Source organism: Nicotiana tomentosiformis, chromosome 6, assembly GCF_000390325.3.
Source record: "Nicotiana tomentosiformis chromosome 6, ASM39032v3, whole genome shotgun sequence".
In the NCBI taxonomy this organism is placed as follows: Eukaryota; Viridiplantae; Streptophyta; class Magnoliopsida; order Solanales; family Solanaceae; genus Nicotiana; species Nicotiana tomentosiformis.
In genome coordinates, this window is record NC_090817.1 from 122832692 (window position 1) to 122845272 (window position 12581).

Sequence of the window (12581 nt, forward strand, 5' to 3'; positions counted from 1 at the left end):
GTATGGGGTAGTGATATTTTGCTTTAATTCCATATTTTTAGTGTATTACTTACCTTACATTTTGGGGCTTTAATGCTAAACTATACTATATTTGTGCTTAGTTGAGTTTATTTTATGTGTATGTACGTTGATGACGAAATTGGGAGCAAAGTAGAGATTTTATGTGTATTTTATACACTACAAGAATGGAGTTATGATTATTTAATTAGTGGATATATAAGGATTAAATTTTAACATTACAAAGGAATACAAAAGAGTCAAATCAAAAGAAGACGAAAAGAACAATTGAAAAAAGAAACAAAAACGTGAATTGGAAATGTTAGGCAACAAAATTGAATCGAAGTAGCGGCAGGCGTAGCAAGCTTCTTTGCTCGCGTTAGAGCAAGCGTGGTGAGGATTAAAGTGCGTGACAGAGCTTGCGTCGCACGGGCTACACCGAGATGAAGCTCGCATTTTGCCTCGCGCCGCACACTTAAATGTATTTTGTCTCCTTTTTGGTTTTGGACCTGGTTATTTCATTTAGACTTTTTTCCTACACATATAAATAGTCATTAAACACCACTTTAGAGGAGTTTTTGCGACCGGAGGCAAGAACATCACGTGGAATAACTTTTGGAGGAGAAAATCATCGAGTTCTTCATTCATTTATCTTTTCTTTGTAATTTATTTATGCAAAATACTTGAAAAATTGTTACTACGAACATGAGTGGCTAAGAACTCTAGTTCTAGGGTTGTAGTTGACATGATTATTAACGTTTATTAATTACATCTTCGTTAATTCGGATTATCATCTTGCGGTTGTTTCTTTAATTCTAGCTTTAACTTGTGAATTGTTGTAGCTACCAATTCACCCTACTATCTATTCTATGCTTGGGAAAGCCATGTTTTGATTAGAGTAGATTTAGAGCGAGCTTGTTTCTGAACCCGTGGATCGGGGGACAATTTCGCGGTTTGGATTGGAATATACCTAACAGTCTTGCTTAATTGAATACCGTATCATATTCATTCATGATAGACTCAATACCATAGGAATATAGGATTGATATATTATAGACAGGCGAGTAGTATTCTGGGAACATCCTATTCATATAAACGATCCGGTTAATTAGCAACCATAGATAATCTGGATTTACGAGTGTGATTATTGAACTGAATAGGATTGATAAACCAACCACAACCCTGGAATTTTCACCTCCTCTGAATTAAAATCTCATCATACACATTTGCATTCTTGATAAATTAGTTGTTACTTGTTTAGTTTCTGCAATAGTAGATTAATAGAAAAATATCATTCTTATATATCTTGGACAATTAATTGATTTTAGTTTGCTTAGCTAACAATTGATCTAAGTCTCTGTAGGTTTGACATCCAACTTTCGAGTAACTTTATTACTTGACGTCCACGTATACTTGCATGTACTTGGAGAACCAGTAATTTCTCATTTGCGAAGGCAAACTTTATCATTAAGGAAAATATTGATCTATTTGCGACAACTAGAGATCCTTTATCTAGTTTCTTAATATCCCATTGCATGGGATGTGATAGACAATGAGTCAAAAGCATCTTGGAGTTGGTTTATATACAACTTAATATCTGATTTGGAGTTAGGAGATGAAGCTGGATTAACAGTTATGTTTGATACGCAAAAGCTATTTTACCAAAACTTTCTGGCTTAAATTTCTACTTCATGTGTTATTATTTTGTTTTATTCATCTCTATTTTATAGGGTTCTGTTTGATTCATTTATGTTTTGTAGGGATTGGTACCAAGCATTCCTTAATTACTACCAAATTTTGAGCATCGAATGTGTGCTAGGCACATATGGTCTAACTGGTCAAAAACTTGGAGAGGTGAGGAGATGAGAAAGCAATTTTGGAGGTATTCTAAGGCTAGTTTTGAGGTGAAGTGTAACGACCCGAACGGTCATTTTGAGTACTACAACCCCGTTTCCCCATTTACTTCTCAAATTGGGCTTTACAATTGTTGTGTGACTTGCCGGGGCAATTGGTTCGGGTCAGGTAAGGTTTTGGAATGAATTGGAACACTTAGTTCCAAGGTTTAAATCTTAAGTTAAAATAGTGACCGGATGTCGACTTATGTGTAAACGACCTCGGAATTTAATTATGATGATTTCAATAGCTCCGTATGGTGATTTTGGACTTAGGAGCATGTCCGGAAAATTATTTGGAAGTCCGTAGTGGAATTAGGCTTGAAATTGAATTTTTGGGAAGTTTGACCGGGGGGTTGACTTTTTGATATCATGTTCGGAATCCAATTCTAAAAATTTGAATACCTCCGTTATGTCATTTATGACTTGCGTGCAAAATTTGAGGTCAATCGGACGTGAATTGATAGGTTCCGGAGTCGTTTGTAGAAACTAGAAATTTCAAAGTTCATTAGGCTTGAATTGGGGTGTAATTCATGGTTTTAGCATTGTTTGAGGTGATTTGAGGGCTCGACTAAGTCCTTATAATGTTTTAGGACTTGTCAGTATATTTGGTTGAGGTCCCGAGTGGCTCGGGTGAGTTTCGGGGGGGTTAACGAATCATTTTTGGCCTTGGTGGGATTACTGATATCTGTTGCTGCATTTTTCTGATTTTCTCTTTCGCGTTCGCGAAGAGTGTTTTCTGAGTGTGAGGTTTTGTTCTTCGCGTTCGCGAAGGTATGGTCTGTGTGTGCATCGCGAATGCGCGAGAGGTGTCGCGTTCGCGAAGAGGAGTGAGGCGATTGGGGACCCCGGGTTCTTGTTCTACGCGTTCGCGAGGTGGCGGTCGCGTTCGCGTTCGCGAAGGTCTGAGCTAGTAAAGCTTCGCGTTCGCGTTTGCGAAGGGTAAGATTTTCAAAACTTTGCGTTCGCGAAGCCATGGTCGCATTCGCGAAGAGTTTAATTTGTGGGCAGTCGAGTTGTGCTTCGCGAACATAAGGGTCCTGTCGCGTTCGCGAAGAAGAGAGGCCTGGACAGAAAGTTGAAGTTCAGAAAATGGGACTCCCATTTTCCATTTTTAACGATTGGAGCTTGGATTGAGGCGAAATTTGGGCGGTTTTCAAAGTAAACAACGGGGTAAGTGTTCTTAACTTAATATTGGTTAAATTACCCGAATCCATGGTTGTTTTTATCATCTAATTGGTGAATTAAGTTGGAAAAGTTTGAAAACTTTCTTAGTTTAAATTGAGGATTTGAAGGCCGAATTGTGGTCGGATTTGAGTAATTTTGGTATGGTTGGACTCGTGGTTGAATGGGGGTTCGGATTTTGTAAATTTTTACCAGAATCCGAGACGTGGGCCCCACGGATGATTTTTGGGGCGCAATTTCGGATTTTTGGAAAATATTAGTGTTTTGATATGGAATTAATTCCTATAATTTTTGTGGGCTGAATTAAATTATTTTGATTTGATTCGAGCCGTTTGGAAGTTGATACGCGCATAATGGGATTTCTGAAGCATTAATTAGCTTGCTCGGCATTGGATTTGGCTTGTTCGAGGTAAGTTACTCTTCTAATCTTGCAGTTGAGGGTATGAATCCTGAATATATGTACTTTGTGAATTTTGGGAGGTGACGCACATGCTAGGTGACGGGCGTGTGGGCGTGCACTATAGAAATTGTGACATAATTGTTTCTGTGAATTTTGATAGTTAAATAATCTTGGCATTTTCCATGCGGTTTTATGTGTTAAAGAAATTGAGCTGAAAAGCATATTAAAAATCATGTTGAGACTATGTGCCAGTATTATTGGGACCCTCAGAGGTCATATTGCTGTGAATTATTGTGTTAAATTGAAAATTCATACTCAGTCATATTCATTTCATTGCATATCATAACTCAGTTTTATGACTCTATTTTGATGCATATAAATGTTTTGGGCCGAATGCCCTGTTTTACTGAAATGCCCGAGTGGCTTGAGAGGTTTATGACTGGGTGAAGCCGAGGGCCTGATTTATGTTACATATTTATGGGATCGGGCTGCACACCGCAGCATGTTTGATATCGGCCGAGGGCCTGATTGTGAGGATGAGTGTGGATCGGGGCTTCCCGTGTGCAACATATATTATTATTATAGCACGTGAGTTGTCCGTGCAGCACGTGAGTTGTCCGTGTAAATTATAACGCTTGGGCTGAAAGAGCCCCTCCGGAGTCTGTACACACCCCTAGTGAGCGCAGATACCTATTGAGTGTGAGTGCCGAGTGCTGAGTGACTGGGAGGCATGAGTGATTGTGAGGTATGCCCGAGTGGCAAGAGTGATTGTGAGGTATGCCCGAATGGCAAGAGCGATTGTGAGGTATGGCCGATTGGCAAGAGTGATTGTGAGGTATGCCCGAGTGGCACGAGTGACTGTGAGGTTTGCCCAAGAGGCTGTATATGAGTGATGTTCTGCCCGATGGGCTGTTTATGATTTTATCACTGAATTGTATCGCATTGGCATGCACACATGATATACATGCATAGAGATGTATTTTTTCTCATGTTGTACAACATCACATCATTCATGATTTCTCACATATTTTGACAAATGGGCATAGTGATGCATTTGTTTTATAGGGGTTATCCGGAAGAAAAATGAAACATATTATTTATTATTGAGAAGAACCTTTTTTGAGAAAGTTATTGTTTTCAAACTATTCATATTATTGGCTACTTCGGCAAACGATTTGGGTTTTCACTGATGTATTTGAAAGAAAGAACTACTATTTTTTTAAATCATTATTTGGCTGAGTATTTTATCCCTGAGTTACTTCTGGTATTATTTGCTTTATGTTGTTATGGATTGTTGTGGACTATTGGTTTTGGACCCGACCTTGGTAGAAGCTCGTCACTACTTTCAACCTACGACTAGGTTTGTTACTTACTCAGTACATGGGGTCGGTTGTACTGATACTACACTTCTGCACATTGCGTGCAGATATTGGCTGATGTTGTTGCTGTGCTCGATGGTTGCGAGACTTGAAGATGTACCTGCGTTCCTGCTGTAGCTGTCCCTTGTTCAGGGTAGACTTAGATTTTATAAAAGCTCTGTTTATGTACTATTCAAACAGACTATGTATTTATTTCATTTTCGCTTTGTATACTCTATTCTTAGAAGCTCATGATTTGTACTACCAGTTCTTGGGGAATGTAAAAGGTTAAGATAATTATTTACTTAAATTTTTAAATAATTGTTATTGGAATTGGATAGTTGAAAGTTGGCTTACCTAGCGGGTTGGGTTAGGTGCCATCACGACTAGTTGGAATTTGGGTCGTGACATGAAGTTGAAAGAAGAACAGGTTGGGAAAACATGAAAAAATATATGCGAAAGCCTATTGAAGTATAACAAAGAGTATTAGTGCAGAGCGTTTTTTCTTGAATACTTCAAATGTGATATTGTAGAAAATAATATGTGTGAAACCTTTAGTTTTTGGATATTGGTACCTAGGCACCAGTCTATTATTAGCATATTAGAGGACATTAGATATAAAGTAGTTAGGAGACATGTTGATATGATAAAGTTTGCAGAGATTTGGATTACAGAAATTTCTCCTATGGCAAGGGTGATACTAGAAGAAAATAAGGAGTTTTCTAGGAAATGCAAAGTTTTGTGGTTTGGAACTGATGGGTTTGAGGTTGATGAGTATGAATACATATATATATATATATATATATATATAGAGTTAACTTGAGGAGAAGAACATGCACTTGTAGATCCTGGCATTTAAGAGAGATCTCTTGTGCACATGCAATATGTGCAATCTATCACCAAGAAGAAGAACTATATAATTATGTGGATAACTGGCATAGAAAGGAGACATTTCTCAAGGCATATCAATAATTTCTTGAACAAATCCCTAACATGAAGATGTGGCCTGACACTAATAACATGGTAATTGAGCTTCCAACACCAAAGCCAATGCCATGCAGACCCCCCAAAAAGAGAAGAAAGGCCAAGAATGAGCCTTTAAAAAGAAGTATGGCAAGCTCTCTAAGCAAGGAGTGAAGATGACATGTTCAAAATGTCATCAAGAAGGCCATAGCAAGTCTTCCTTCCAATCAAGGGTAAGTTGTAATATTTTTCACCTTTCTTTTCACTTCAAATGCTAACTTAAATAAATGTTATAATTGGAATCTTTTTTAGGGTGTAATTGGAGAGTCTACAAGTAGACGGTCAACTCAAGCAACTCAAGAAAACTAAGGAAGTCAAGCAACTCAAGAATCTAGTGCAACTAATACAAGCAGTGGCAGAGGAAGGGGAAACAATACTAGATTTGGCATGGGTGCATTCCAAATGCATCTCCAACAACTGCTCCTAACTTAATGTTGGGATTAAAAAAGCAATCAAATGGGACTAAGGTTGTGAAGGATACTAGTGCAGTCGATATTGATCTTGATTTTAAACCTTCTGGGCTTAAGTTTAAAGGCAGAAATGCTGTTACTACTTCCCAGCTATAACAACTAAGTGCAAACAGGAAAAACCAAATTGGATCTTCATCAACTACCTCTTCAGTTGCAAGTCCAGCCCCTCCAGCATCATAATGCAAAAGAGCATCCTCAAGAATGTAGTTGTGTTAGGATTATGCTATTTTGAGTTCATGTATTTTGCTAAGTATCCAGACTTGGATTAATTATTCTGTCTTTTTTGGGTCACTAGTTGATACTATTTTAAGAAGTTATATTCAAGCTTTGTTGCATTTCTATTCAACTTTTGGAAATATGACTGGTGTTGTATAATACTTTAGTTGTGAATGCAATTTAAATACTATTGGTAGCCTCAACATTCGTGTTATTTATTGCTTTTATAACATCAGTTGGCAGCCTCAACAACCTTTGCAACAGTTGTGAATGCAATTGATATGCTTTTTCTTCAAATGAACATAAGATATGGCTGATAAGTTGGACTGTATGTGCTTGGTAAATCTGGAAGATGGTAGGCTGCGACGGATATTTGTTAAATACTTATCAGTTGAGTTCAATTAAACCTTCAACATGTTAGTACTTCGAATTCCATATTTGAACCAGTATATAAAAAAAAGCAGAAAATTTCTTCAATTCATTGAAATAAGGCCACAGACCACAATTACATTCACATAAACTACCAGTTAAGACACATTCAAAATATATCAACCACCATTACAAACGCAAAATACAAGAGCTAAGACATAGATGACATAATGGCATCAAAACGCTTCTACTCCAACCACATGCAGAACCACAACAACTTCAATGATCGAAGGCACAATAGCAAACCCAGATAATTAGTATTATTACTATAACAAAAGCCAATTTCTTCCTTCATATTCTTGCTCGAGCCCATTCTTCTTCAAAATCTTTGACCCTGTTCAATAAACCCCAAATAACACTATTCGCTTGGCTAGGAAACTCGTCATTAACCCACGTAAAATACTTACATCCACCTTTGTCCTTCAAACAAAAAAGAAATTGATTCAAACTAAAATCGGGGACAACATAGTAAAAATAATTAATTGTAGTTATTTAACACTTACCTTTTCAATTTTGCATCCATAGAACCTCCTTCATGGAAACCATGAAGTTTTTAATTGACATTCATGATCACACCGACATGAATCGATTCTTGGTGTGAGAGACATTATCCACAAAATTGAGAGCTTAAGCCAAAATCCGAACACTCAGGCGAGACTACTTTCAATTTGGAGAGAAGAGTAGAATTTTTAAACAGAAAATAAAGAAAAGTGTGAAGAAATATGATTGGATTTAAGAGACAAAGTAAACATGGACAAGGGTTTATATAATAGGGAAGGGGTATATTTTTACCGTTTGTATTTTACCGTTGAAATAGTTTTTGTCAGCATATTTTTAATGTTCACGCGCTCAACAACAGTGATGCTCACGTTATTTTCTATGTCAGTCGGACGTGTTAAAATGGTACTGTAAAGATAGAGTTAAAGTGTTCCGTTGGTAAATGGCTTAGTTGAGGTGTTCAAGTGGAATTTCTAGGATAGTTAAAAGGCCTGTCTATGTATTCTGCCAATATTATTTTAGTATATGCCTTTTAAAATAAATAAAAATATCAAATTCTATTTTTTTAAAAAGACAAAGATAATGTCATACGTAAAAATAACATATTTTTGGAAGTTTTAACATTGGTTTTTTTTTTAAAAGAAGAAGATTACTCATGATAAATGAATAAATAGAGTACATCGTTTCTATTATTTAACTCCTAAGTTTCCACATTCAGACAAATTATTGGGGATTGTTTGTGTTTGAAGAATTAATTCAATGATTTATCTTTCCACGGATTAGGCAGAACGTTAATAAAGCGGCTCTCTCTCCTGCTCGTATAGCTTTATCGTATGTAACTCGTGTAACTTGGGATTTCTATCCTTCATGTTTAGCTTTTATTTTTTGTTTTGATGCTTCTCATTTGAAGAACAAGGATTTTCCATAACGTAACTTTGTTTTGACTTGGTTGTTTAATAAATATGTATTGCTTAAAGAAAAAATTTTCGAAGTTCCCACATATTAACACTTTTGTTTTATTTACTACGAACAATTTCTACATATTAACAATTTCTGTTACGTTTTAAAATGAAATATAAACATTAAATTCTATAAAAATAAAAAAAACTCAAGAATACACAAAAATAACATATATTTCACAGTAAGATTGGCAAAAATATATTAATTTGGAAATTCTTTTAACTCTTTTGTTTCTTTGAAAGATCACTACATGCTAAATGAATAAATATTGTACATTGTTTTTATTATTTAACTACCATGTTTCCATATATTAACAGTTCCTTTTTTTTAATTATTTTACAACGAACAATTTCGACCGTTTGAAGAAAGTTTCCTAAATTGTTACACGTTTGGTTTCCTACAAAGGCAGGGGTTTCAGGTAAAATTTGTTGAATATACTTGGGCTTCACGTACTTCCCTAAAATCGAACTCATTGCCGTTGATCATAATCAACTTTTTATTCTATAAATACAAAGTATCTAAACTCCTAAGTCATATATATAGCCCTATTTTATCACTCAAAACTCTCTAGTCTCGGCCGCTGCGTTTTTTTCATCTTCATATTCAAGAACAAGGGAAGGTTTAGTAGGATTGTAGGAACAAGAGGTGGAACTTGGAAACAATTCTGATGATTATAATGATGGTAAGTGGCTAATGAAGGAATATGTGTTGTCTGATCCTATTCTTAATAAGTTCAGTAATTCTGAGCGTAAAGATTATGTTATTTGTGCCATAAAAATGTTGCCCAAAAGAAGTACTACTTGTAATTTTAGTCAGACTAGTAATGTGACAACTACTATGGAGTCATGTTCTGAACAAGAGAAGGTGGATACTGAGGTGACTTCTGATATAAATAATTATCTTGATCAGCCATTGATGGATCAGGACTATTTTGTTGAGAAAGCAATAGTAGAATCTGTTGAACTATTAATGGTGGAAACTGTTGGGATAAATTCGGTTAAGCCTTTGATGGATCAGGAATATACTGAGATGATCACTCCTATCTATTATGTTGAAGAACCAATGGAGGAATCTAAGGTGCAAAGTCACGAGGCTACTGGTGTAGAGAATGGTTCGTCGTTGGGGCTAACTACTTTTTCTCAATTTCAAGAATCTATGATCGCTGACTTTGAGAACGCGATGCAAGAATTTAATGTGCCTGAAATAATGGTTAGATCGGATGAAAATATGGGCTGTGACACACTATTGGAGAAGATCCAGACACAAGATCAAGAAGAAGAAGGTTGTTCTTTTGCTGTTAATGAGGAGCATAATATTGCATTTATGGAATCTGAAGTCAAGGCTACAAGTTTTCTTGAACTACTAACTGGTTGCAGGGGTTATGGTATGGGGAACAATCAGGTGCAATTGGTACCTGATCAATCGACTACAATAACAACAACTATGCCTCAATTCCTAGAAAGTTGGGATCGGTTGTATGAATCTTCAATGTCCATGTCGTTGGTACCTGAATCGACTACTATGCTAAATTCTAATGAAATTGCAACAGGAGAATGTGACATAACACCTTGTTCTATTCAACCAGCAAATTGATATTACCAACAACCACTATTGAAGTACCTGAGGTAAATTTAGAATCTGAAGGGAATACTATTCTGCAGTTGGAGGGACCAGCCTCTGTTGAACCTGAGCTGCACACACAAGAGGGGGGTGAGTTAGTACAACTCGATGAGGGTACGGGTAACGAGGAGGATGTTTTGACAGGGGAAACAATTACTGAAACAGAAACTAGCTTCATTACTGATCTTGTGGACGCCATGTTAGATAATGCGCCTATGACGGAAAGATTGGCTGCAATGAGGATGGATCAGACAGTAATGTTGGACCAACAATCTTGGAACAATCTACCTGACAAGTTTCAGCTAACTTAGTATTAGCTAGGTTCAATTCTTGTCTTTGAAAGTGTATTTAATGCTTCTGATGGATATATCTCTAACAAATTGTAATAATCTTTCCAGCAATTCATTTGAGATTTGAACAATAACTGTACATACTGCACTTTTGAAGTAATATCAGTAGTTTCAAGTTGTTTTCTAATTAGTCCTTTGGTTTGCTGCTTTTGAGATGCTATTAGTCCGAATTTAGTGTTCAACTTTTTATTTAGACAAAGAATCTTCTTCTGATACTGTTAAACTAATAAGCTTGATCATGTGTTACAAACTGTCTAAACTAATTCTACTACTGAAAGAGATGAGCAGGTGCTTAGCTCTACCATGTTTTAGGTCTCTTCCCCTTTCTTCTTTTACACATATTCATATGAGAATTTGGCTTCTTTTGCGGGTGGAGCTAGTGTACATGTTACATAAATACTGTATTTATGTTAGAAATTTATTAAATATGTATAAATTATTAATATCTAGAAACTAATACCGCCCGGGCGAATTTTAGGATCTTCGTATTATCCTTGTACTTAACTTTTCCACTAAAATCTTAGTGGCAAGTGATAATAACGCCAAACATTAAGTGGGCAATTTTGATACTCACGTCATGGGGAACATCAAAAGTGATGCATGTTTGATCCATTTGAAATTCACTTGGTCTAGAAAAAATTACATGAAACTGATAATGAAAAACAAGATCATGTTTGGTTCCTTTTAATTCGTTGCGCGCACGCACACAAATGAAATCGTATAAAGACAATTCGTATTTGATATAACTACCGTGCAAGTATTTTACCATTAAGAATCAAACAGTTTCTTGTTACAGATTGTATATTGATCTATTATAATCATAGGATATCCCCTTTCGCGAATGACTATTTACCTGAGTGATTTCTGATGTTTGGCTATAATTTCATATTTTTAGTGCATTACTTACCTTACATTTTGGGACTTTAATGCTAAACTATACTATATTTGTGCTTAATTGAGTTTATTTTATGTGTAGGTACGTTGAAGACGAAATTGGGAGCAAAGTAGAGATTTTATGTGTATTTTATACACTACAAGAATGGAGTTATGATTATTTAATTAGTGGATATATAAGGATTAAAGTTTAACATTACAAAGGAAGACAAAAGAGACAAATCAAAAGAAGACAAAAAGAACAATTGAAAAAAGAAACAAAACGTGAACTGGAGATGTTAGGCAACAAAATTGAATCGAAGCACCAGCAGGCGTAGCGAGCTACTTTGCTCGCGTTAGAGCAGGCGAGATGAGGATTAAAGCTGCGTCGCACGGGCTACAGCGAGATGAAGCTCGCATTTTGCCTCGCGCCGCGAGGCCTGTAGCGAGGGTATTCCGGGTTTTTAAGCCTATTTTATCTCCTTTTTGGTTTTGGACTTGGTTATTTCGTCTAGGCTTTTTTCCTACACATATAAATAGTTATTAAACACTATTTGTAGAGGAGTTTTTGTCACCGGAGGCAAGAACATCACGTGTAACAACTTTTGGAGGAGAAAATCATCGAGTTCTTCATTACTTTATCTTTACTTTGTAATTTGTTTATGCAAAATACTTGGAAAATTGTTACTACGAACATTAGTGGCTAAGCACTCTAGTTCTAGGGCTGTGGTTGACATGATTATTAATATTTATTAATAACATCTTTGTTAATTCGGATTATCATCTTGTGGTTGTTTCTTTAATTCTAGTTTTAACTTGTGAATTGTAGTAGCTACCAATTCACCCTACTATCTATGCTATGCTTGGGGAAAGCCGTATTTAGATTAGAGTAGAATTAGAGAGAGCTTGTTTCTAAACCCGTGGCTCAGGGGACGATTTCGCGGTTAGGAGAGGAATATATCTAACAGTCTTGCTTAATTGAATACCGTATTATATTCATTCATGAAAGACTCAATACCATAGAAATATAGGATTGATATATTGTGGGCAGGCGAGTAGTATTGTGGGAACATGCTATTCATATAAACGATCCGGTTAATTAGCAACCATAGATAATCTGGATTAACGAGTGTGATTATTGAACTTAATAGGATTGATAAACCAATCACAACCCTGGAATTTTCACCTCCTCTAAATTAAAATCTCATCATACACATTTGCATTCTTGATAAATTAGTTGTTACTTGTTTAATTTCCACAATAGTAGATTAATAGAAAAACATCATTCTTAAATATCTTGGACAATTAAT